The sequence below is a fragment of the Dermacentor andersoni genome, chromosome 7, assembly GCF_023375885.2.
Source record: "Dermacentor andersoni chromosome 7, qqDerAnde1_hic_scaffold, whole genome shotgun sequence".
Taxonomy (NCBI): Eukaryota; Metazoa; Arthropoda; class Arachnida; order Ixodida; family Ixodidae; genus Dermacentor; species Dermacentor andersoni.
This window is the reverse complement of record NC_092820.1, coordinates 179,900,408-179,928,284: the sequence shown is the minus strand read 5'-3', so window position 1 is coordinate 179,928,284 and position 27,877 is coordinate 179,900,408. Positions and strand designations below refer to the sequence as shown.

The window sequence follows — 27,877 nt, the reverse complement described above, 5'->3', positions numbered from 1 at the left end:
AGCCTTGAATTGGAGTCTACGATGGAGACGGCGAATGCTTCTTGTTGGACATATGCCGCGGCATCCACGAAGCTTGCCTCAATGTGGTTATTGCGGACATGCTCGAGTAGAGCTGTACCCCTGGCCCGACGTCTGCCGACGTTGTTTGCGGGGTGCATATTGCGGGGACGGGGCGCCATGTGCAGTTGAGGCCTGATGTCGCTGGGAATCCGCACGGCATCGGGATTAAGGCCCATCTCGTCGAGTATCTTGCGGCCCGTCGGGGTTCCGGATAGCGTGAACAGCTGTGAATGCTCTTGTGCCTCGATAATTTCTTCGAGCGTGTTGTGGACTCCGAGCTTCAACAGGTTTTCTGTGTGGGTGCTTGCAGGTAAGCCGAGGGCAAGCTTAAAGACCTTTCTGATAAGTGAATTGAGCTTGTTCCTCTGTGCAACATGCCAAATATGCATGGCCGCCGAGTATGAAAGGTGGCAGAGAACAAAATCATGTATAATGCGGATGAGATTGTCTTCCTTGATTCCCCGGTGCCTGTTGGCGATCCTCCGAATGAGGCCGAGAGCACTCTCCGTCTTGGCGGTGATCTTTCTGAGTGCGGTTCCATTGGCACCGTTAGACTCGATATACATTCCCAATATTCGGAGCGAGTCCACTCTGGGCACCGGAGACCCGTCACCAGTGAAAAGCCGTATTTCGCTTTCAGACGCCGGTTTCCAATCACGAGGGCCGCCGCCTCTGGGTCTTTTTTGTAGAGAAGTAGCTCAGATTTCGATGGAGAACATCTGAGCCCAGTGGGGCGGAGGAAGCGCTCGGTCGCATCGATGGCGCTCTGCATGGCGGCTTCAACTTGGCCGTCGCTCCCGCCGACGCACCAGATGGTGATGTCATCTGCGTAGATGGTATGGTTGATTCCTTGAATCTTCGCGAATTCCTTAGAAAGCCCGATCATTGCGATGTTAAATAATGTTGGCGAGATGACTGAGCCCTGAGGCGTGCCGCGTGAACCGAGGGTGATCTCTTGCGAAAGATATCCTTCGATCTTGAGCTTGGCAGTTCTCTGGCTAAGGAAGGATCGGAAGAAGTCGTAGGTCCTCTTCCCGAGCCCGAGGCCGGCAATAGACTGGAGAATGAACTCGTGTGAGATATTGTCGAACGCCTTCTGCAGGTCTAATCCAAGGATGGCTCTGGTATCTCCCGTGCTCCGGTCGATGATCTGATGCTTTATCAGCTTCATGGCGTCCTGTGTCGAGAGGCCGGCTCTGAAACCAATTAATTATATTGTGGGTGTACATGTCATTGGCCTCGATGTGCAACTTGAGCCGGTTGAGCAGGGCATGCTCTGCAACCTTACCGGCACATGACGTCAGGGAAATTGGTCTTAGATTCTCTATTCCTGGTGCTTTATCGGGTTTGGGGATGAGTACCGTGCAGGCCGCCTTCCACTGTGTGGGGACCTGTCCACTGCACCAAACTTCATTAATCCTTTCAGTGAGGAAGTCGATCGACTCATCATCGAGATTCCTCAGTATCCTGTTGGTGACGCCATCTGGGCCAGGGGCAGATTTGACGTGGAGTGAGAAGAGGACATCTCGGATCTCGGCCGCGGTAAAGTCCTGGCCCAACTCTGGCACCCGCACACCCCGCGTAGTCCGGGAACTGGGTAGGGGCAGAGCTATCCGCGACTGGCAGGTACTTGTCTATGAGCCTGTCGACAATCAACTCGTCCGGGGTAGAGTCCGTAGCGAGGTGGATGGCTCGCGCGAGGGATCGTCTCTGGCTAGATCTGGTGCTGCCCTCATCGAGAAGGTGTTTGAGCAGACCCCAGCTCTTGCCTGATCTGAGCTGACCCTCGACGGATTCGCAGAGCTCGTCCCATTGTTGCTTACACAGGTTCTTGCAGTGCTGTTCGATCTCCCTGTTAACCTCCGAAACCTTCTTGCGGAGCCTCCTGTTATGCTTCTGCCCCTTCCATCTCGTGAGGAGGGCTTGCTTGGCTTCCAGCAGGTGCGCCAACCTGCTATCCATCTTGTCAACGTCGAGCTCAGTGACGACTTCCTTGGTTGCCGCCGCGGCGTCATCCCTGATCTCTTTGCACCAACCTTCAAAATCTGTTTCGGCCATCTGTGCGCGCTCGGCTCTGATTTTGCGGAAAACGTCCCAGTCGATCAACTTGAATTTCCTCGTCTTATAGCGGGCAATCGGGAGGGAGACTTCGATGACGTAGTGGTCACTTCCGAGGTCTAAAGCCGTGTTGACCCACTTGGCCTCCCCTACGTTCTTGACAAAAGAGAGGTCTGGGGTAGCGTCCCAGCATGCGGAGTTGCCTCGCCTAGTGGGGAAATCCATATCGGTGATAAGGGTCAAGTCCAGTTCCATCGCAGTCTGCCACAGCTCGCGTCCCTTGGGCGTGTCATGGGTGTACCCCCACACCCTATGTAGGGCGTTGAAATCCCCAACGACGACGACAAGGGGGTGCCCACCAGCCAGGCTGACGGCCTTCTTGAGGAGAGAGTTCGCCTTCGCCCTGCGGTAGCTGGGGCTGCAGTATACGTTGAGGATAAAGAGGCTGTTTCTTCTGAGGCCCTTTGTGGGTGGGTTCATGAGGATTTCAGTCATGACGTACTCGATGCCATCACCAACTGCGCCGAGGTCGCGAGAGAGGCAATTGTACCTTTTGTTGACAAGGGTAGCAACTCTCCTACCTCCTGAATGTGAGGATACTACCAGATAACCTGCGAGTTTGATAGGACTACTAGTTGCAACTTCCTGAATAGCGATGATTTGGAGCTTAACCATGAGAGTTCTTAAATATTGCTGCAGAATCGGCTTCTTGATCGGAAACCCTCCGCAGTTCCATTGCCAGATACTAAAGTTCTCGTCCGCACTATCCATGGCTAGGCTGAGAGGAGGCTTGAACGGCCCTGAGAATCGCGCCCTCCGTAGGTGGTGCTAGTACATGACGTCGTGCTGCGACCTGCTAAGGAGCGGGGCTGGGTTCTCTCCTGGCATCGACCTCCTCTAATTTGCTTATCCGTTCACTGAGTGCACCTAAGCCCATTTTTGGGTGCGCTATAGCTTCCTGGACCTTTGCTAAGCTAGCATGCATGCTGGCGAAGGCATTCTTGAGTTCTGAGAGCAATGTTATAGTCTCGTCTTCCTCTCTGTTCTCTACCGCTCGACGCTTGGGCGCGCGGGCCGCGTGGGATGTCTCGGACGTATCCGTGGCGACCGGGGCCAAAGCGGGTTGCTGCGAGCAGGGTGAAAGCGCGAGCTTCCTAATCTCCGCAGCTAGCCTACGCATTTCTTGTTTAACCTGCGCGTTTTCTTTCCTCAACTGCTCGTTAACTCGTCGCAACTCCTCGAGCTCGTGTGCGTGGTGCGAATCGCGAGGCGGGTCGTCACCTCTTGGACCCTCACGTCCCCCTCGAACCTTGTCGGCCCAGGAGAGCGTGACCTTGCTTCTAAGGGCGGAGGGCGTGCGGAATCGGGACCTGGTCCCCCTCGAGGTGTCGCGTCTCGACCTGGAGCTGGAGCGAGGCCGAGTACCGGAGCGTCACCGGGAACAGGCCCGTCCTCTGGACCTACGGCGGGAGCCGGAACGTGCCCTGGAGGCGGAGTGGCCCCTGGATACGGAACGGACTCTCGAGCGGCCCCTGGAACGGGAGCGTCCTCTGCGCTGAGCAACCGGAGTAGACGAAGCCTGGACGAGTTCCGCAGTGTCCGAGTGCCGCTGCGGGGACGGTGACGCGGCACCGGCCATCTTGGCGCGCTCACTGCGACGACGACGCACGATGTACGGGATTTTGAACCTTTGAGCACAGTCCTTATTAGCCGTGAGATGCTGGCCACCACAAAGTTTACACTTGGGGGTACACTGATGCTGCTCATCGGGACTAGGGGCACCACAGCCACGGCAAATAGCGTCACCTGGATTGGGACACACGTCGGCGCGATGACCGAGGGGGCCGCACGTATAGCACACGTGGATTTGCTTGCGGTAGAGTGAGCACTGCATGAGTAACGGTCCATACCTGACAAAGTTCGGTACATTATGCCCGTCGAACGCGACGATGACCGTGCCGGTTTGAGCTATTCTCTTCGCCACTAAGGCAAGTGGATTATTGGCGTTGACAATCTTGGCATCGATGACGTCAGGGCCGTCTTGAAGAGGGATGTTGCGGATCACCCCCTTGCACTTGGAGTGCGGGTCCGTCTCGTAGGCACTGAGCTCATATACCTTGCCCGAAATGAGCATCTGCCTCATCCGGACGTAGCGGTTCGCATTCTCGCGCTTGGGAGTACTGGCAACCATAATATTTTGCTGTAGATTCGGGCATAGAGTATCTTGGCATAGATCTTCCTGACTGATGCCAGCGGCGGCGAATATTGCGTCAGCCACCGTAACAACGCCAATTTTGGAGATATTGAGTCCACCTCGCGGCCTGATCACAATCATGATATCATGTCGACGAAGTGAGGGCATTCGTCCCGCTCGTCTCACTTTGGATTTTAGCGCAGCACCGCTTGATTTGCCACGGCGCGCTCCCGGCTGGGGTGATGGCGCATTAGTGTCAGCCGTGCGCGTTTTGGCGCTAACTCTTCTGGCCCCCGCAGACTGCCAGCCTTGATCTTGGGTAACCTCTGCCGGGGAGATATACTCCCCGCCACTTGATACTCCATCTTGAGTAAGTAATGAAGCGTACCCCGCCTTCAAAGGGCCAGTACGCGGCGGTCAGGTGGTTCACGAGGCGAAAAGCTCTGGCACGGGCAGGAGGCTCGTAGCCGAGGCGCGTGGCCTCGGGGAGCAATGCTTGGCAATCTTCCGTAGGCTTAGCTTGGCGGCCGCCGCCTTGCTGATGTCAAAGCGTGTAAATCTGTGAAAAATGAACTCACAGCGCTGCTGATGGTCTCTCTGAATGCCGCTTTTCAAGCTGCGTCGAATGATGCAGACGTTCTGGTGCTTCTAGGTTGCAGTCCGCAGGAAGTACACGTTGAATCGGGAGCTCATGTGGAACAAGTCCGCTGAGTTGGCCCCCTTGCGGTGGTCTCTCTGGTTTAGTGGTGTTAAGATTCTGCTCAAGGTTGTTCATTGTTACGTTCATAGTGTCGAAGCAGTGCCGTAACACCATTCATCGCTTGGAGTAAATAGCAAGTACTTCAATCTCTACATGAGCTGGTCGCTTTGTGGTTCATTTAAAAAAATTATTTCTTGTTCAGACGTCGATTCGAGCTGTCCGGACTGTAATGAGATCTATTGTTCCTTAGCGCACATGCTCTGGCAACGCCCCGCGTTACCTAACGGCCCTCTCTCCAGCGAAGCCGACTGGGAAGAGGCACTCCGGAGCCCATCGCTCCAGACACAACTAGAGGCAATCCAGAGGGCCCGAGAAAGGGCGGAACATCACGGTATTCCTGCCCTGACTTGGACGCGGCCAGCGGCTTCCGCGGGTCCCCGATAGGGGCCTCCGCTGAAGCTCCTCAGGATCAAGTCCATTGTCTGTCTGTCTGTTCAGTGGTGATTTTCAAGTTTGCATTGTTTTATTGCGAAGCAATACTACTTTAGGTCGCACTTCAGCCCGTTCCGTGGCGAGGCGGTGGTAGGCACCATTGACCTTTAGCGTGACCTCGCTGCATGACGTCACACCACGTGACCTAGAGTGACGTCACATAAATAACGTCATTTCATAAATAAAAAACATCTGGTAAGCTGGGCTGGTGGGAATCGAACCAGGGTCTCCGGAGTGAGAAACGGAGACGCTACCACTCAGCCACGAGTTCGCTACTTTAAAACGGGACAAAATCGCGTCTAGTGAATGCGGTGTTGCCTTAGAAACGTGCCGTAGAAAGTTATACTGCGGTATATATCGGTAATTATGGCCACGTAACTTACAGAAGTCGCAGTTTCACGAGTAGCGAAGTACCTTTCCACTACATTTCTTGTGCGCTCTGCGCACACGCAGAGCCATCTTGTGGCAAACACAGAAGACACCCTCCTCGCAATGTACGGAGCTGCCCCGACACGTGGCGCACCACTCGCCCCATGATCGCGTCCGCCTTCATGGCGCGTCGGGGCCCGGCTATCTTTGCCGATCGCGACGTTTGGCTGGCGTAGCGCGTTTGAGTAGGCGGTGCGAACGGGGTGCGATAACGCTATCGCGCTCCACTCTTGAAGGCGGCCAAACTCCCGAACAAGGCAGCTCGGCAGAATGCAAAGAGGAAGCATCAGCGAGCTACGGAGACGGAAGAAGAACGAGAAGAACGACTTTCTAAGCGGCGTGCCCAGTATGCAGCTCGGCGACACACTATTGCTTCGCAATCACCAGGCTTAACCAAGCTAAGCCACGGCCGTTTTTTTATTAGCTCTTGTGACCTTTTTCTACAGCTTGTTAGTTAAAAATCTGAATAGTGAATGATATAGCAAGGCAGACGCACACTGGAGCCAACGAAGGAATGCGCTTTATTCCAGAGCGCGCGCGCTTATATAGCTTTTGCCAAGGCGCTGGAGGCGTTTCCGAGACACTGGCTGCGCTTCTGAGACGCTCTTGGCCAAAGCCACCTAGAAAGTAATGTAAGGCCTCCGCACGCCGGTGTGACGTCACGCTAGTCGGATGGGCCGGACAGTCGACGCCGTCAGCGTCCCCGCGCCTAGGTTCGTTGCGCTTGCAGGGTGTCTTTGCGCGTCGCGGATACTATGGCATGAGAAAATTAGTGCTGTCCTTAAAGTGACAGCAACCTATAAATGCATATGCTTCGGTTCCAAAGCACACGTTTAGCTGACGCAAAAAATAAGGGGAAGCCGCTGGTTCACCGCAGTCAACACCACCATAGAAAGCAACATTTTTTCATACCTTCCTTAGATTACTTGATTGGCGACATTTTTTTTTGCGTGTATCGCAACACGACCTGCCTTATTGTGCTTGTGATGTTTGGTCGGGACTAAGACAAGCAAACTGCATGCTGCTTAGTCACTTTAACCTTAGACGGAAAGAAAGAGGAAAACTGCATATTGAAGACACAGAATATACTTTATTCACAAATGATAAGAACTGCATTCAGAAACAAACATTTTAAATCTTCCCTATACAATTATCATTCTCACTCTTGCATTGCGTAAAACAGTCCTCGCTAGACACACGAATATCGAGGTTCACTTTATTGTGAAAATTTTATCATTATAGAGTCCCACACAACTAATTGTCAAATAGAATAAGCTTCCGTCTTTGTTGTACCATTTCTTGTGGTTATTTTATTTCCACCCGCCTTGTTTGCAGGGCTTTTTGGTCTTCATAAAATACTGAGATAATGGTGAAAAGTAAGACAAAAACGAGAGGCCTATTCTCACTCCTAAAGGAAAACATGCAATTATTGGATTGCGGTAGCATAGAGAGTTCGAATTATAAACAGGTAGCACAATGCACTCAAACGCTAACATTTGAATTGGCCAAAATGCAGGGTTTAAATTTTGATAAAGTAGGGAAATAAGTCCTAGCTACGCCACAGGTTTCTTTTTACAAGGGTTCTGTCAACACAAACATACGTAGATGTTCGACAAAACAGAGCTTCATGAAGAAAAAATAAATAATGAGAAACATCTCAGGCCTTCAAGGTCTGCAATTTTCTGTCGTTCTTGGCGTTGCGTAATTTGTCGTTTTATGTGCGGCACAAATTGTTCAGCAGTGTATTCGCTGCAGCACTTACAACATGCCCCATTACCTCCTGTGCAGGATGACGAAATCACACACATCTACATCCTTAAAGTCATAAAGGGTAGCGAACACAAGGCCGACTAGAGTATCTTTCTGCTTAGGAAGGCTGAAAAATCGTACGGCATATTCTGGTGTCCTGAGCTTGTCCAATATAATTTCAGTAAAGAGTATGCATTAACTGCAACTGCTCGTGGAAACTTCAGGCCACCCCTTGTCATCTTCGTGATTAATGCATTCTCAGGGTCATCTAGATCGACGTCTTGCATCACAAGGCTTTCACTGCAACATGCGCATGCCAACATATCTACAGCTGCATGGGCACAATAGCCGGCAACATAGGTTAGTGCAGGTAGCCTTGACGTTTTTTTCTTAATGTCAGAGTCGGTCACAGTGACTTGAAACTGGCCCTTTTTTGAAGTTACACTTGTCTCCAACGTGCTCGCGCTCGGTGGTAGTAGAATGTCCAAATCTGGCAGGTCCAGAACCTTCTGAAAACGCAATTTGTTTTCAGATTCATATATCTGCCTTAAAGACACGTGGTAGTTGGCACCAGACAATTGCCGGTACTTTCCAAAGCGATCCTCTCAGCTATCAGTTCGAAATTTGCCCAAAAGAACATACTCGAAATGAAGCTCTTCGAGACAGTATATGGTAAGTTCGGGCAAGGCGTGGGTAGTGCGCCTGAAATATATGTGCGTTTCACGTGTCAAGCGGCCATTGTCATGTTTGAGGCTTCCCCAGTGATTAAGCCGTTGAACTATTCTCTCTAAGAATTCTAGTTCAGGACATGCCGATGAAACTATTAGACATTGCAACTGATCTCGCAACCGCTGTCCTTTTTTGGCGTCTTGACGTTAACAATGTTCCACCAAGTCAAAATGGTGTCGACATATAGAGATTTTTAATTAATTAATTTAATTACGGGACTTTACGTGCCAAAACCACTTTCTGATTATGAGGTACGCCGTAGTGGAGGACTCCGGAAATTTCGACCACCTGGGGTTCTTTAACGTGCACCTAAATCTAAGTACACGGGTGTTTTCGCATTTCGCCCCCATCGAAATGCGGCCGCCGTGGCCGGGATTCGATCCCGCGACCTCGTGCTCAGCAGCCCAACACCATAGCCACTGAGCAACCACGGCGGGTTATAGAGATTTTTCCTTTGCATGCTGGAACGTCGCAACACTGAGAGCAGCAACAGTAGATGAGTTAAAAATCTTTAAGGCCAGTTTAACGTTCTGCCGTTCCATGTTCAAGGGGTTCAGTGCCTTCAAAGTGAGCGTTGGTGCTAGCTTCAAGAGCTCATGCTTTTCACCTTCGTGCAACTGGCATAATACCTTGAAAGATGTTGTAAGTATCTTTGATTCAGCCTCATCACTCTTCGGTTCAGGAAAGTACATGCATTTGCCAATGTTTCTTTGATTCAGCCAGTTATTTCTTATACACTTTAGTATGTGAACTGGGTCCACGACGAAAAACAGGGGTCGTGTCGGGTCAGCAGGATGCTGGTAAACAATGCTGACACTTGCCGTATTAGCGAAGTAGGACATGGCTTTTCTGTTTATGGAGTTATTGTCCGAGATCGCTGCGATTATTCTAAAACCATATGCCTCTAGATCAAGAACAATCTTACGAAGGAAATCATGCAGCGCCTTAGCATCGATTTGTGCCACAGGAAGAATGTGTACAACATCCTTGTTTTAAGAGAGCAGGCTCTGTATCATAAATACGTGGGCAGTTTTTGCTGCAGTCGATGAATTTACCGCAGCACCAGTAACACAGGCAGCCTTGTAATAAAAAAAAATTATTGAAGGTGAATCTCATCAATCATTAACGTTACAGTCTTTTCATGTTCTTTATATGTGCTTACAATACGCTTTGCATAGGAAAGAAAGCTACATTCTTGCTGCTCCGTTTCGGGGCGTACATCGTACGATAAACAGTCTTCTGATCGTATCAGGATGCGGCATCTTAAGCTTCATCAAACGTCTCGGGAATCTATATGCATGAGGTGAAATTGTGAACAAAAGGCTAGCAAAAACCAATAAATCGGGGGGATATCCGCCAGCATTATTCAAAACAAGATCAACTTGACTCTTCAAGAATGTAAGCACTTCCAAATGCCATTCTTGCAACTCGCATGCAATATGTTTTCCACTTACTTCCTCTAGCAATGTCGAAACCAATGTCAGTAGATGACGGGCCTTTTCAGAACGCTCAGTGCTGATATCCTTAAGTGTCTGTTCAATCATGTGTAACACACTTTTCAAATCTCTCAAGTCGCACAGCTTTTCAGGCACTAACACATCACCACACTTCCTCACACCCGTTTCACCAAAAAATACTTCGACGCGCAGGTCTGTGGACACGATCACCGAAGTACGGACTGTAGGAGCAGATTCAAGTGACAAGTCCAAAAAGAAAACCTTGGAGCCCTTGTTCAAAACTGTCCAGAAGTCGGAACTCTGAAAGCTTGGCAGGGCCTTCAGCAAGTCCGCAAAGCTACCAACCACATTTTTGGCGTCCTCTTCTGCTTGGGTTTGCTGAGACAGCATTATTGCTTTATTCAAATATGTGGCTTCCAAGCTCACTCTTTTGGCACCCGGCGCTTCTCGAACGCACGCTTGCGGACGCGATAAATAGGCAGGGCAATTGAGAAACAAGTTCGGAACTGCACTTTTCTTCAGACGAATATTTTTCATGGCAACTTCGACCACTTTTCCTCTCTTGGCCTCCGTGTAAGATGTCGTCTTCAAGTAATCCAATGGCAAGAAATGCTTTTCACAGAGCTGAAATAAAAAAAAATAAGCAAGCCGTTACAGGTATGAAGCTCGACGAAAATGTTGAATTTACAAGCGCGTCGACAGGTGCAGAGACCCATCTATTGTACACGCGTGCAAGAATGCATTCCGCACTATGCCGACGAAACCTATTCGTCTGGAAACCCAGAATAACAACAGAGAGAAGAAATACTTACCACTGTGTACTTCGTTGGCGAGAAGTCCTTCCGAGGAACTGCTCTCGTCCATGCTTCCCGAGTGGCTCGGTCAGATGGGAACTTGTGCACTCGGACACTTGGTCCTCCGTCATAATTGGACTTGCAGTGCGCAACAACAGCCAGGCATCGTTGTGCTTCCGTGTACGACGAACCACGCACAATCGAAGGAAAGCAATCGCGTTTACGGTGCAGCATGCCCCACCAAAGCCACCAAGAAAAAGCTCCACGCGTTGCCGCTCTAGCGTTGCAGCCACGGAGAAAATTTGTTTTCAGAACGCGCGCCGCGTTGTAAAAACGCAGCGCTCCCCCATTCACCGCTACCATCCGACTCTCGTGACGTATTCACAAGGGGAGGAGGTGATGCGGTGGCCTTACATTTTTTTCTAGGTGGCTTTGTCTTGGCGCGATGACACTACACTATTTCCGCTCCCCTTTGTTTTATTGCGGTAGCAATTATATGGACACGCCAGACGCAGCTTCGCCGTTCTCCCTAACGGGTTGCAGAATCAAGCGTCCTTCCTTTCTTTAGATCACTATCATCCAGACGCATTTCTGCCGTCGCATGTGCAGTATGAGTGAAAGCGTGGGAGGGTGACCTGGCGAACGCGGTTCAATCTCGCGCGCGCAAGCGAGGAACGCGGCTCAGATGAGTGTTTGCACCTGTGGCACGAGAAGCCGGGGGTCAGGCGAGGGAGGAGGGGCATTCTTCTCCGGCGGCTGCTGGGGTGTCTCAATGTCCTCCTCATCCGCTGGTCCATACAGAGCGGAGAAAACCGCGGCGTCTGATACGGCGTTGGCCACGCGAATTGCAGACGGCGTAGTAGACGCCTCTCGCTGACGCCGGTGCTCGTGTATCCTTTTTTAAAGCGCAAGCTTTAACGGCCGCGAACTTGCCATTTCACCTTGGCGGTGCTCCGAGGAGGCAAATGACATCACAACGCGCGCCTCGCCGCGGATATTAAAGCGAAAGCTTCACTGGCCGCGAACTTTCGATTTCGCCGTGGCGGTGCTCAGAGGAGGCACATGACGTCTCAATTCGCGCCTCACCGCGGATATTTCCCTCTCTCTCGCTCCCTAGTCAGTACTGCGCATGCGCCACTAGTAGCACGGAGCCACAGGTGTTCCGCCGATGCGCAGCGCCTTTCCGCATACGCCGTTGGGTATGACGTCACACGCGTTCCTCGTCGTTGCGTTCGCCTCCGCTCGCTTCGCCAGCTGCGTCGCATGCCTGATAACGTGTCCGAGGATTGAAAAGGAGAGCTCGCCTGCCCCGCAACCACAGTTGAGGCAGCAGTATGGACGGCGACAATTCTGATAGGCAGGAGGAGGCCTGGAATCGACATCGGAACGAGATGAAGATGAAACGAATCGCCAAGGAAACAGACGAACATAGCGCCGAACCACTGGCTAAATGCCTCAACATAGCTAGACAACCAGCCTAACCTGGACTTGCAATCAAGGTTAACCAAGGCTAACCATTCTATGCCTTAGCTTTCGCTATGTATATCCTGGCATAGCCGAACTAAGCCACTGCTTATTTTTATTTATTATTTTATTATTTTATTTACAAATACTGCAATCCCGTTACAGGATTTTCGCAGGATGGGGATACATCATTATGACATGATTAGCAGGGCAAACAAAAGAAAAATTACATGTACTGGTAAAAAGACAATACAGATATGACGAAATAAAAGATACGCTTCGAGTACAACTGGATCAGTGCATCTACTGCAAGTGCAAATGTAACAGAGCGAAAAAAAAATTGGAGGACGCTTAAGCTTCGCCTTCAACAGTGGAACGCGATAGCGTTATCCACCCCGTTCGCACCGCCCACTCATTCGCTCGGCATGCTCTTGAGTCACACAAAGACGAAACCTGCGCCTGAGCAAGCGGAACGAACCACAGAACTCGGCGTCTCGGAGGGAGAAACGCTCTACGCGAGCCAAACGTCGTGATCGGCCAGGATCGGCACGGACAGCCGGGCCGCGACGCGCCACGAAGGCGGATGCGATCATGGGGCTGACACCTCGATGGGATCGTCCTCAATCTCGCTTGCGAGCACCACGCAGACGCATGACTCCTCGCCAGCAGCACGGCACACATCGCAGGGGACGCTTTCCCACCAGACGCGCTACGGCGCAGCGATCACGTCAGAGGTGTCCCGCATCGAACGCTGCAGCCTGGAATCGCGCTGTGAGCGGGAAGAGGAGCCGCGTCGCCTAAACACGAGGATTCGAGTGACGCACGCTGGAAGTTGGAAGGGGAGAGAGCGTGAAAACTTATTAACCGCAAGGTTATTGGGGCATCCTCGCACCGGTCCCCGCACGGCCCCAATGCGCTCAAACGAGACAAAGGGGATTAGCGGGCGAGTGGTGGAGTGGAGGAGGGGGTCTTCTGTTTGTCGCAAGATGGCTCTGCGTGTGCGCCAAGCACAGAAGAAATGTGGCGGAAACGTACTTCGCTACTCCTTTAACTTCGACTTCTATAATTAAATTTATTTAATTATGGGGTTTTACGTGCCAATACCACTTTCTGATTATAAGGCACGCCGTAGTGGGGGACTCCGGAAATTTTGACCACCTGGGGTTCTTTAACGTGCACCTACATCTAAGTACACGGGTGTTTTCGCATTTCGCCCTTCTGTAATTTACATGCTGATAATTACCGATGTACACCGCAGTATAAGTTTCTACGGCACGTTTCTAAGGCAACACCGCATTCACTAGAGGCGCTTTTGTCCCGTTTGAACCACCAAACTCACGGCTGAGTGGTAGCGTCTCCGTCTCACACTCCGGAGACCCTGGTTCGAATCCCACCCAGCCCATCTTGCAAGTTGTTTTATTTATGAATTGCCTTCTGCCATTTTTCGCTCCCGGCCAAAGCCACTGACGACACCAGCTTTTCTGCGACACGAGCTCCTTAACGCTGTCGCGTTAATAAGGAAATTACACAATATGGGACGTAAAAAAATTCAGGGACGGCTGCAACACCACATCGTTGGACAGCTGATTCGATTGAGTTACGGCCCTGGGAAAAATGAGTATTTAAATAATTCTTGCGGCTAGTGAAGGGGGTAATTGTTAGTGCATGCCATTGCCTTTGTTAGCTACGGACCCTTTTCCTGGCATCACTCGAGTTCACCAGACCACATCGGATACCTTCTACTTTATTAATGTCTTTTTTAGTTAAAGGATACCAAATTATAGATTCGTAATCTAAAAGCGGCAGCACAATTGCATAAAATGCAAGAAGGCGAACTTCAGGTGTTGTCAGTCTCAAAGCCCGCCTGGAAAAGAAAAGCTTTTGATTGGCGGAATTGCACACAGTGTTGATGTGTTTGTTCCATCTAAGATCTTTAGAAATCCAGATACCAAGATATTTTATGTGCTCAACCTCAGATAGTGAGACATTACAGGCCGAGTACTGGAAGTGCAGATTGCTACGCTTGCGCGAAATTTTCATAAATACAGTTTTGTCAAAATTGATGGCCATTTGCCAGTCACTACACAATTTCACAACTTTTTCAAAGGCTTCATTTAGTCGCAGTTGGTCACTGACGCTATCTATTTCTGAATACATTACACAATCATCCGCATATAGTCTATTTTTACGGGAATGTCATTAACGATATCATTAATAAAGACTAGAAACAAAAGTGGTCCGAGCACCGAACCCTGTGGAACGCCAGAGTCAAGAGGAAGCCTCAGAGATGCATAGTTTTTTAAATGAAGCATATTGATATCGGTTTGAAAGATATGCAGAGAGCCAAGTAGCAATTTCGACATTACCTAGAGTAACATCAAGTTTGTGGAGTAAATTATTGTGGGAAACCTTGTCAAAGGCTTTCGTAAAGTCCATGAAGATTGCATCAAGCTGCTTACCTGAAGTTATTGCCTTAGCGAAATTGTGTACAGTAGTTACTAATTGTGTGCATGTAGAAAAACCCTTTCTGCAGCCATGCTGATGGCATGATAATACTTTGTCCTTTAAAAGGAACTCAGTAATATGGGTATGTATTATATGCTCCAGAAGTTTGCATGATGTTGAAATGAAATAAATAGGACGATAGTTCAAGACGTGCTGCTTATTACCATTTTTGAAGATAGGTTTCACTGCTGCCGTTCTCGAGTCGATTGGAATCTCGCCTATGGATGGAAACAACTTTATTTTGAATCCGGCAAATTTGACGACTCGGGCTCAGGTCTCCCATGAGGGGACTTTGAGGCCTTGCCTCGTCGCCGCCTCTCGGGCTTGCTGGACAGCCCACTCTTGTGTCTTGAGGTTGGAGCTGCGTAGAGCGGCGGCCCACTTCGACGCAAGAGCCTCCGGAGCTACTGCCATTGTAGCTGATGTAACACGACACTTCCACAACATGTGTGACAGCGTCGCTCTAGCTTCCCGACATAATTTGCAAAGAGCAAAGGGGTATTGCGCGGGGAAAATGTGCTGCAATCGCACCGGACCGGGGAAGGTTTGCGTTTGCAATTGTCGCCAGACGACTGCCTGGCAACGTTTCAGCATGGGGTGAGGTGGGGGCAGCAACCGCCTGCCTAGCTGGTAGTGCTTGGTGATGACATTGTACCTGACCAAGCGTTCTCGCGTGTTTTCAACCAGGAGTTCCGAACTCGAAGAGGCGGTCTCCGATTTTGCGCGGCGGGTCAGTTCTCGCGCAGAGCGGTGTGCTACCTCGTTCAAGTTCGGGGCGCCCTCATCGATGGGGGTGGCGACGTGCGCTGGAAACCACATGATCGCGGTGCTATCGAAGTGCTGTCGACCAGCTTTCCTTAGAATCTGGAGAGCTTCGGAGGAAATGCGCCCCCGCGCGTAGTCGCGAACTGCGGATTGTGAGTCGTTAAAAACTACCTCGCAGAGATGGTCGGTAAGCGCAAGCGCAATCGCTACCTTTTCCGCTGTTTCGGGGTATTCCGTTGCGACACTACACGCGTGCGTAAGCCGGGAGCTAACGTCTACGACTACCGCCGTGAGCCGATGTTCTCGTGTGTATTCTGCGGCGTCTACAAAGCGCGTAGTCCTCTTTCCACCCAAGGAGCGCAGCAGTGCCTTGTCACGGGCCTGGCGTCGGCCCCGATTAAATTCAGGGTGCATGTTTCGAGGAATATCGCCTTCATTTAGTGACTTAGAAAACATCACACTCAGATATTTAGAGACCCATGGCGCATAACGCTTTAAGAATTCATCTGGCAAACCATCAGGACCGGGTGATTTCTTAAAATCAAGGTTAAGGAGAATGCCAAGTGTTCCATTCTCATTAAGAGTAACGTCAAAAATAGGGGGGTATGAAGCATGAAAGTATGGCAATGAACCATTGTCTTGTGTAAACGCAGATCTAAAATGTAAGTGAAATGCTTCTGCTATTACTGCACTATCATCACTCAAAACACCATTTACGACGAAAGCAACATTAATTTGCTTACTGGAAGAAATTAGCCTCCAGAACATTTCAGGAGATGTTGAAATAAATCTAAGAAGTTTCTCTCCAAAGTAGCGTTGCTTATCTGAAGAAACTTTCATTTTTAGTTAGGAGGAGAGTTCGGAAATTTTAGTAAGCAAAGAGTCCAAGTCTCTTGCCGTATCTTACTTTTTTTTTTCAGGCGCTTTAATCGTCTTCTTGATAGCAATGTGTCCCGAGAAATCCAAGGAGATTTGCCTTTCCTTTTCTTTAACATGCAAGGAACAAAGCGCTTGATCCAATCATTTACAAAATCTTTAAACTGATTTCACAGTGTATGAATGTCTGCGCTGCTGCCCTGGAATGAGTGAAAACTAAACGAAAGCATATCCAATTGGCGACATCATCTGCGCGCGAGAAGTTGAGCACGGAAGTGCAATCAACGGACTTCTTCACAGAGACGCCCGAAAGGGTCCACAACACCACAATGCGTTGGCGGGCTAGTGTTGGTGCGAATCCATGAATACTTTGTTTAGCGCAAAACAACAGACACAAGAAAGACGACAGGACAAGGCGCTGTTTAGCGCCTTGTCCTGTCGTCTTTCTTGTGTCCGTTGTTTTGCGCTAAACAAAGTATTCATGGGTCCACAACACAGCACAGTGATCGGAAATTCCAGGCAGTACTTTGCACTTTGCTTGCCCCGTAATGTATCCACTTAAGAAAAACAGATCGAGGATGGAGCAGCAGTTGCCTTGTATTCTAGTGAAACTGTCAACTACTTGCCGTAGATCAAAAGAAAAAAAATAATATTAAACAACCCTTCTTGTAGCTTGTCATTAAAAACGTTTAGTGTGAAGGTTGACCAATCCACGTTTGGCGTATTGAAGTTCCGCCCAGAATTAATCGATCGCAAGGCTCCACATGAGCAATCAGGTAACCTTGCAAATGAGCAAAGAAATCAGGAGAGGAATTAGGTGGTCGGTAAAGTGCTCCCAATACATATTTAATTGCCCTATGATAAGCTTTACAGAATATGCCCTCAATGTTCGGTATATCTGGCATTCTCAAAATTTTAGAACGCTCCTTGAACAGCAAAGCAACGCCCCTACCTTTGCTCCCTCGATCTTTCCTGTGCACATTGTACCCACGAGGAACAAATTCGTTATCTTTGATAGAATCATTTAACCATGTTTCCGTGAGAATAATTATTTCAGGGTTAAGGGTCACCAATATTCCCCCAAGTTATGTGACTTTGTTAACCACACTCCGGCAGTTCACGTTAAGTATATTACGCTCCTGAGGCTTTTGTACAAAACGCAAATTTTGATTTTTCTTTCGTTGAACACGTGCACCTTTCTTTACGTCCCAGCCAAAGATTACGCCATCTATGCTCACTTTATTGTGTACAAGTTTTACTTTCGAGACATTATTTGTTTTTAGAGTAGAACTGTTTCAAAGCTTCTTTGTAATTTCTCGAACTCTACGTGAGAAATCTTGCGATATTGAAAGAGCTGTACCTTTCAATTTAAATGCAGCCTTCGAAACTGACATTCTTTCCAGATAATCGAGCAACCTGAGCATGACCGGTCGTGTATGGCTAACATTTCTGTTTCCAATTCTATGGCATTTTTCTATATTCGCCACAGAAATACCATGTTTGCTGTGAAACAAATCTTTTACTCTCTCTTCAAGATCCTGAGCAGATTCATTGCTTGGTTCGTCAAGACCGTAAATGACCAAGTTGTTTCTTCGACTACGATTTTCTAGGCAATCTAGTTTTCAACAATGGAGGCTAGATCTGCCCTAACCGCAGACATCGCAGTCTCCATATCCTGGACCCGCTTAGTAACTATACTTAGGTTGCTCAGTTGGCGCTCTAAACCATCAACACGATAATTTAATGAACTGACGTGCTTGCCAATCTCTTTCTGAGACGCCTGTACATCTTGTATAGCTGTTTTCAATGAATTTTGACCGGCAAGAAGTTCCATCAATATTTCCTTCTCGGTAGGGCCAGGGTTGGCCTCAACGTCGAAACAAAGCAAGATATTTACAGGAATATTTTTAAGTCGAGCAAGAATGCATTGAAAGAACTCATTGAAAGCGATCTGCGACGTGGCCAAAGTGTGCGCCCGTGCGGGCCTCATCTTCAAAGCGATCTGCGATGTTTGCAGAGCGCGCGTAATGGAGGTAGCTTCGTATGCGCTGTGCTTTCGACGATTCGCTCGCGTTCAAGAGAGAGATGCATGAAGGTCAATTCGCTTGCTGCTGCCGCGATTCCTCACTCTTGAATTTTCACAGCGAGTTTGTGCGCTAATCGAGCGAGATGTGCTCATGTCTACCTGTGCCCGCACGACAACGTGCGGGTTAATTTAGTTAAAACACGTTCGCGGCGTAGTTGGTGTGAATCCAAGATAGTGGCGCAAATGTCAGCGGCGACAGCACCCAAGGGAGCGTCACAACGAGCCTTACGCGTAGCTGCTCACCATCGCTCCGTGCAGGAGCAGTGATGCCCGTCACAGAAGAGTAAGGAGACCACAGACAACGGAGGCGTACAGAAACAGAGTTCCCGGTAATCGTTCAAAATGTTTGATACCAGGAATTCATTGTGGTTTTGTGTGTTTTAACGCGACAGCGTTAAGAAGCTCGTGTCGCAGAAAAGTCGGTGTCGTCGGCGTCGGCGGCGTTGGCCATGAGCGATAAATCCCGGGAGGCACTTTATGAACAAAAAACAACTTGCAAGATGGGCTGGGTGGGATTCGAACCAGGGTCTCCGGAGTGTGAGACGGAGACGCTACCACTCAGTTCGATGCTTCAAAGCGGTACAAAAGCGCCTCTAGTGAATGCGGTGTTGCCTTACAAACGAGCCGTAGAAAGTTATACTGCGGTGTATATCGGTAATTATGAACATGTAACTTACAGAAGTCGCGGTCACACCAGTAGCGAAGTGCGTTTCCGCTACATTTCTTCTGCGCTTTCCGCACACGCAGAGCCATATTGCGGCAAACACAGAAGACCCCCTCCTCTCAATGTACGGCGCTGCCCCGACAGCTGGCGCGTCACACGCACATTGGGGTTGTGCGGGGACCGGTGCGAGGCGCGTCGCGGCCCGGACTCCCTCTCCCCTGACGACGCTTCGCCGTGCTCCCTCACGGGTTGCAGAATCAAGTGTCTTTCCTTTCTTTAGATCACTATCTGTCTATCTCTCTGCCCGTGCCGATCACGACGTTTGGCTGGCGTACAGTCGAGCGCGATTTGAAGGTTATCGCGCGAGCGTCAACCAGCCCAGCACTCCAGGCACCTGGCGGCCGGTTTCGGGTGAGGAAAAATCATGATTTCGCACTCTTCTCTCCCTCGTTCGCTGTTACATACAACAACCATCACCCCGCGACAAACTCACCGCCCTTTCTCTCTATTCTAAGCTTTCCATTTGTTGCGATAAAGTGTGGAATTGGTTACCTCGTATCTTCGCGGGCTTAAGCTAATGTTCTTGGTCACCCATTCTTCCTGGCTCAGCAGCAATGACGTTACATAGGCTAGATACAGCTTCGTAACGTTCAATTTCAGATAATACCGCAGAATACGTCGTGCCCACTGCGATCACAGCCTGTTCGCAGAACCAAAAAAAAAAGAAAAAGAAACTTATAGCCCAGCAGGGGCAGGGAGTGACGGCTGCTGAAGGAACAGCAAAAAGAGTGAGGGAAGCAGGCCTGATAATTCCCTCGCCTCGGCAGAGAATTCTGGGCCATGGCGCTGTACTCGTTCCCGGTCGACGCTCGCGCGATAACCTTCAAATCGCGCTCGACTGTACATCATTTCCCCCTCCGAGACACCGAGTTCTTTGGTTCGTTCCGCTTGCTCAGGTGCACGTTTCGTTGCCGCGCCGAACGCTGTGTTGCTCGACGCTCACCGCGTGATTGGTGGGTGCAAAGTCCGATGCGGGGCGCCTAGTAAGTGATCGCTGCGCCGTAGCACATTGTCTTACACCCCTTGGCGGGTCGACGAGAACGCTGTCGCGTTCCACTCTTGAAGGCGAAGCTTAAGCGTCCTTCATTTTTTTAAATATAGGTAGTACATTAGGCGAAATAAGGACACGAGCTTGGTGCCTCAACCTACCACCCCGTTTCAAAGAGGATGCTCATAGCGTCCATCCATCCATCTCTTCCCCTCGCAGATCACAGAAGGGGTGAGTAGCGCATCCGATATCTTCTCGGGGGAAACCTCCTCCATCCTTGTGAGGTTTCGGGGGAGGGAGCGAGCACATCGAGGATATGTGCAAACATGCAAGCCGATCCACAACGTTGTGCAGCCTAAAAAAGAAAGTTGCACTTTCGCACGAAAGACGAAGCATCGATTGCGATAGCAAATTATGAAACGGCTATACGAAGTGAGGATAGTAGTTTTATCAGCCGCATAAACTTGTAAACATTCGCTTACTAACTAAATTAACAAGCATTGTATCACGCGCGCACAAGCAAATATGAACACATCTCACTCGATGACCGCGCACACTCGCTGTCATAACGCTGCAGTAAGGAAGCGCGGCAGCAAAAGCGAGGGATTTGACATTCGCGCAGCCTATCGCTTCAATGCGAACGAAGCGGCGAGAACACACCGTACACGAAGCTATCAGCACTCGGCCCACTTTGTCGCCATCGCTGATTGCTTTCAAGATCGGGCCTGCGCGGCCGCGCCATGCGCAGCCGCCGTCGGTTTAACACGCCCCCCCCCCCCCCCCCGGTGCCTTACTTGTGCGCGATGGAAGACGGCGCGCTTCCTCTCCGCTTTCCTACCTTACGCGCGCGAGATTGAGCCACCATCGCAGGCTCACTATCGCACACTTTCACTCGTACATGCCGCGCGGGGCGACGATGTTATAGCACTTGGACATTCTACGGAACATCACGCCGACGGCGATGGCGACGACGGAAATACGCCTGGAGTGTCCATATGATTGTTGACTCAATAAAATCGAAGCAGAAGGATTAAAAAGCCTGCGAGTTGGACCTATCCATTTTTGGGCAGCTCACACACAAACTGAACACGAGAAAGAAGACAGGACAACCAGCGCTTGTCTTCTTTCTCGTGTTCAGCTTGTGTGCGCGCTGCGCAGGAATGGAAAAATTGAAGCAGTCCGACGCTTCTCCGATTCCTATCATGCGAGAAGTAACGCGATATTGTCACGCGTAATGACCCCGCCACTTTTTCACCTCCAACTCGCTCAGGAAGAGATTTTTTCATCGACTTCAACAAAAGGTCGAATCGGTTTCCGATTTTCTTTTTTAAGCATCTCCGGAAAATACCCTACAATTCCTGATATTATGCGCAAAAGTGTTCTGAAGTCACGTACTGTTTGCGACAGCTGGTTGCTCTCGGCGGCTGAATTGACTGATTTCATATTGACCGCGCAAAGTGAAAGAAAACACGCAAAGATAGAACGAAATAAACGGAACCATCGCTGCACATCGACTGAGATAATTGCACTTGGAACAAACGCAGTGTGTAATACCCTCAATTAGTTTAGTAGAGTAGTTTGCTGGGCCAGTTGGCTCATGGTGAACGTATAATGGTTTCCAGCAAGTACGGACGCGAGCACAAGTAGAAACAGACAGGACAACGCTGGAAGCGTTGGCCTACTGACATCTACTGACAGACAGATGGCCTACTGACATCTTCCACTCTTGAAGGCGAGTAACGTATGAGTTGTTTCTTCGTCTAGCCGAACCAAATATAGCCAAGCAACAGCAGTTCACCAGGCTAAACAGTGGTTCAACAACTAAAATAAAGGCTAGTATGCTTCGCATCCTGGGCTTAACCTTAGCTAAGCCACAGCCATTTTTGAGAAAACTTTCCATATATAAGCTCTGTTCTGAATGAAAAAAAAAGAATTTACCCATAGAAACAATCCGTGTACTTATACGGCTGCTAACACGTTCTTTCAAAACAATTTTATTTTCGGCATTTTTTAATTGCAGCCCGTCGCGGAAGCTTCACGTGCATGCTCGCGCGAGCAAACGCCGCTGGCACACGGCGAAGCATAGACGGAAACGCGCGCAGTAATAAATTTTGGTGACCGGACTTCGTGCGTAGCTTCCACAGCGTTGCACCTGAGGTATTGTGAAGAAGTACACACCAAGTACCGAGCGCAAGAGCAGACGACATTGTAGCCGTCCTCAACAAGAGGAAAAGAAAGACAAGGGAGGCTCGTGCAGCGCATGAGAAGGGGCTCGCGCAAACGGAGATCGTTGGAACGCCGGCGCGACTAGGGCCGCCGGGCCTACGGAACCCACATCTACCGGTGAGGTTCACTTGACCGGGCGTCTGTCTTCGGGACAAGCAACGCCTCGGGTCGTTGTACGGCACGAGACCTGGGAGCGGCCTGCTGCAGCCTCGAACCCGCATCTACGCGCGAGGTTTGGGAGAGCGAGCGTCCGTCATCGAGACGAGGAGCGCGTCGGGTCGTCGCCTTGCTCGATGCCCCAGGTCGGCCTACTGACATCTTGGAACCCGCTTCTACGCGCGAGGTTCGGGTGACCGGGCGTCCGTCATCTAAACGAGCGCCTTGGGCCGCCTTCTTGCTCGAGACTTCAGAGTGGCCTGTTCGCGTCTACGGAGCTGTGGGCCGTCCACCTTTTCTTACCCCGTGCTGCTGCGTTTGCTCTTCCACGCCGGTCATCACTCTACCAGCGAGTGTCCCACCTCAAGGACTCTACGCCTCATCACATTCCGGACTTCAACCGCAACCTCGTGACACTATTTTTTCCTGTTTACGAACAACCGTGTATGTGTGGGGCTAGTTTAAGATATTCTTCGTGTTTACGTGCCGTCCAATATAATTGTCGTGTGTTTGCTCATCATGCACTGTCTCCTCCATCTTCCTCGCGTCACACGCTTTGCAACGTGACGATCCTAACTTCATCACATATCTGGCGTCCGCGACAGGACTGCTCTTACGCTATAGAGAAGAGCAGCACATTGCATATGCGTGTCTGACGGGTGAGGATGGAGACAGACAAGCTTACGGCAATTGGAAAAGAACTGGGGTTGACTGGCCAGGCACTAAAGCAATGGGTAGACGAAGAGCGCGCACGCGAAAGGGAAGCGCGTGAAGCACGTCTGGCTGAACGCAATGCAACAAAAGAAGCTGATGCCGAAGCGCTAGCTAGATTAAAGGCAGAAAGGGAAGTGCTCGAGCTCAAGTTAAAGTTGAGGGAGTTGGATGCGACAGCGGGTAGCATGACTGCTGGGCAGCTTACAGAGAGTGTGCACGCAAGTGCTACAGAGAGCTACCAAAGTCCTCACAAACTAATCCCAGCATTTAACGAAGAACGCGATGAGTTGGATGCATACATTCAACGATTTGAGCGCGTCGCAACGAGCCAGGGCTGGCCACAAGACAAATGGGCCCTATCGCTAAGCCTCTGTTTGACAGGCGTAGCTCTGAGTGTTGTCGGCAGAATGGCACCGGATCATGCCATGGACTATGCGACACTAAAACAGACGCTTTTGCAACGCTTCAGGTTCATGGAGGAAGGCTACCGAAGGAAGTTTCGGTCGGCGAAACCCGATGATTCCGAAACTGGTAGACAGTTTGCCGGTCGTCTATTGGGGTATTTTGATCACTGGCAAGAAATGGCCAATACGGATCGGACATATGATGCTCTGCGGGACAAGATTGTCTCAGAACAGTTCCTGATGACTTGCCATGAGAAACTGGCAGTCTTTTTGAGAGAAAGGAATTGTCACGGGCTTGACAAGCTAGCGGAAGCTACGGATCACTACCTGGAGGCGCAAGGGTTAGTCAACCTTGGCAAAGGTAAAAACGAGAGAGAACCTAGCAAGCCACCAGCTCAAGCTCGAACTCCTGAGCGACAAGAAGAGAAGGAAAGACCACGCTGCTTTCTTTGTGGTAAACGCGGTCACCGAGCTGCTGATTGCTGGACCAATACGAAGGGTCCAAATACAAATACATCTGTCTGTGGAAAATGCCACCGCACTGGGCATAAGACAGGTGACTGCTCAAAAAAACCCAACAGTACCGAGAAGGCTTCGTGCTGGATGCAGCAAGTAGACATGTCCAAGGCAGTAACCGAAGAGACACAGACCTTGCGTCGAGTTCCCGGAAGTTCACGCAGACGCATAAACGAGATGAAAAGTCTATGCCTACTGCCGAAGGTGTGCTTGAAGGACATCCCGCTACTGTCTTGCGAGATACGGGATGCGACTCTATTATTGTCAAAAGGTCCCTCGTACCAGACAGTAAGCTGACAGGAAAAATTTCCTCGGTCTGTCTTCTGGACAGAAGATTGTTGAAGCTACCTGAAGCAACCGTGGAGATCGCGTCACCCTTCTTCACAGGCAAGACTCGGATTTTATGCATGGACAATCCTTTATATGAGATTGTCCTGGGAAATGTGAAAGGTGTACGGAACGCCTCCAATCCTGACAATGAGTGGAAAAGACATCTTTATACACTGAGCGCTGCGGATGAATCATTTAGAGCAGAAGGTGGAAACTGTTCTACCAATGAATCCATCTCTGCTGACATTTTATCATCGGCTGCTAGAGAAACCAGGGACAAGTCGGAAGTGGCAGCGACAACCAGACAGACAAGATCATGTTCGCATTCATTACCAGTTACAGCTATAAACCCTCTAGACATCAGCCCAATCGGCTTGAAAAGCAGGCAAAGGGAGGACAGTAGTCTACGTAAATGCTTTGAAGTAGTGGACAAAGAAATGATGACGAGATTCGCCGACGTCCAATTCTTTGTAAAGGAGGGAATTCTTTACCGAAAATACACACTGCGGTCAAAGAAACAAATGGAACAGCTTGTCGTGCCCAGAAGCCTTCGTCATCTTGTGATGAAAATGGCTCACGAAGGGATCCTTGCAGGACATCAAGGAATAAAGCGAACCACAGACCGTGTGAGCGAAGAGTTCTACTGGCCTGGATTCCAGTCAGACATCACCCGATTTGTTAAATCGTGCGATACGTGCCAGAGGACTTTTCCCAGACATTTAATAGGCCGAGTACCATTGGGAAACACTCCTGTCATTGATACCCCGTTTAAGAGAGTTGCCATTGACGTTGTGGGACCATTAACTCCCATGTCAGAAAAAGGGAATAAGTACGTTCTGACAATGGTCGATATGGCAACGCGGTATCCTGACGCTGTGGCACTGCCTAGCATTGAAACAGAAAATAGCTGAGGCACTTCTAGAGATGTTCTCTCGTGTGGGAGTCCCACAGGAGATAATCAGTGACAGAGGCACATCATTCTCGTCACGCCTGATGAAGGAGCTAAGCCGTCTTCTCTCTTTTACGCAGTTGCCAACAACTCCATATCATCCGATGGCAAATGGCCTTGTGGAGAGGTTCAACGGCACCCTTAAACAAATGATAAGACGAATGTGTCAAGAGAGCCCGAAAAAATGGGACCGGTACTTGGCACCATTGCTTTTTGCTTATCGCGAAGTCCCTCAGTCAAGTCTGGGTTTTTTCACCCTTTGACTTGTATGGCCGTTATGTCAGAGGACCCATGGCGATATTGAAAGAATTATGGACAGGTGATCATATTGATGATGACGCAAAAACTTCATACGGGTATGCAGTTGAGCTACGGAAGCGTCTTGAAGACACTTGTCGTTTGGCCAAGGAGGAGCTTCAAAAAGCAAAACTTTTACAGAAGAAACACTACGACCGGAAGGCCAGACCACGTCATTTAGCTGTTGGAGACAAGGTCTTGCTACTGCTGCCTTCGGACAACAACAAACTGATTCTTACGTGGAAAGGGCCATTCACTGTACTTGAGAGGAGAAATGACGTCGATTACGTTATTGACCTCGGGACCAGGACGACACTGTTCCATATAAATCTACTGAAAAAGTATGAGGAATGGCCACCTATATCACCGCCATTACCGGAAGCGTCAGCTGCTTGTCAGACTGATGATACCGAAAATTACGATCTACCATGTGTACCATTTCAAGGAAAAGAATCGGTGGCCGACGTGAGTCTATCGGAATCGCTCTCTCCTGACCAGCGCGCTCAAGTCACGGGTCTACTGAGCATATACGAGAATGTATTCACCGAGGTTCCCGGTAAGACACATCTCGTCCAGTGTAAGCTGAAACTTACCACGAATACACCCGTAAACATGCGGCCCTATCCAATACCATTTGCTACTCAAGAAGCGGTACAAAAAGAAATTGGAGAAATGCTACGACAAGGCATCATAGAACCATCTGAGTCCGCCTACCAATCACCTATAGTTATCGTGAAGAAAAGAGACGGGACGATGCGTCTATGCATTGATTTCAGGCAACTCAATAAGATACTGGTCAATGACAACGAGCCTATACCTCGGGTGGATATTATCTTTGGGAGACTGGGGAACCCACAGTATTTTTCAAAGTTTGACTTTTCTAAGGGTTACTGGCAGGTGCCCATGGATGAAGAGTCGAAACCAATGACAGCTTTTGCAACGGCATCAGGCCTATATCAGTTCCGCTTCATGCCGTTTGGCATTAAAGCCGCACCAGCTGTTTTCAACCGCCTCATGAGAAAAGTAGTAGCAGACATACCACATATTTACTAGTACTGTACTTCGATGACGTGCTCATTGCCACTGAAACGTGGGACGAACACGTGGGTACAATTGAGTCATTTCTACAACGAGTGAGAATCTGGGTTGACAATTCGTCCAACAAAAAGTGAAATTGGTCAAAGATCAGTGAAATTCCTCGGCCACCTTGTTGGAAACGGTGTGATGCAACCGCAGGTCGAAACACTAGACAAAATACAGGCTGCGAAGCGTCCACAGACGACAAAAGAAGTACGCTCGTTTCTCGGACTTACGGGGTATTACCGAGACTTCGTCCACAATTATTCCGAAGTAACTTACCCGCTCACTGAACTGACCAAGAAAATAGGCCCTAATAAAGTAGTTTGGGGAGAACGTGAACAGAAAGCCTTTGATGAACTCAAGATCCTCCTGTCTGCACCACCTATATTGAGAGCACCAGATTTTTCCAAACCTTTCGTACTCCGCACCGAAGCATCATCAAGTATAGGTGCCATACTTATGCAGCGCCATGAAGGAATTCTGCACCCGGTGTCATATGCAAGCCGCCGACTACTACCACGAGAAATTGCATATTCAACAGTTGAGCGAGAAGCCCTAGCTCTTACGTGGGCCGTCCAAAAGTTCCAATCTACTTGTTTGGACGCACGTTCATATTACAGAGCGACCATAAGCCCCTTGTTTACATCAAGTCGGCCAAGCACATCAACAGCCGTGTTTTACGTTGGAGCCTCATACTTATGGAGTATGACTTCTCGGTTGAGTATATTAAAGGCAGCGAGAATGTGGGTGCAGACTATATGAGCCGGTTGCCAAGCACATAAAGAGTGTGTCTGCGGAAACATGGTGTTTCAAAAGCACGAACTTCAAACCGGTGTAACTTTAATGTCGAACATTTGCTGGCATGTTAGTTTTGTGGATTTTTTTTTCACCCTCAATCGTGGTATTGTCTTGTTAATGTTATCACCATGCCGAGTGTGCGGTGCTCGAAACTCTAGTGTTGTAGTAATTTTTATGTGTACTGTTACTTACCGAGTGTGCGGTGCTCGACACTGTAGTGCTGTGGTAATTTTTATGTGTACTCATACGTACCGAGTGTGCGGTGCTCGGAACTGTAGTGCAGTGGTAATGCCCTTGTAGTGCGTGTGTGCTATGGTGGACCCGCAGATATCGAGTA

At 49.6% G+C, this 27,877-nt stretch overlaps 1 protein-coding gene and 1 long non-coding RNA gene across 5 annotated transcripts in view; both read right to left on the bottom strand.

Moving 5' to 3' along the window:
- Positions 1-27,877, bottom strand: part of LOC126533193 (uncharacterized) — a 344,485-nt gene that overhangs the window by 59,614 nt on the left and 256,994 nt on the right. The window lies entirely within an intron of this gene.
- LOC129385257 (uncharacterized) lies at positions 7,004-12,265 on the bottom strand. The gene is made up of 2 exons (XR_011895583.1): positions 10,681-12,265; positions 7,004-10,492 (listed from the first exon to the last, which is right to left on the bottom strand). It is a non-coding gene; the product is annotated as an uncharacterized lncRNA (long non-coding RNA).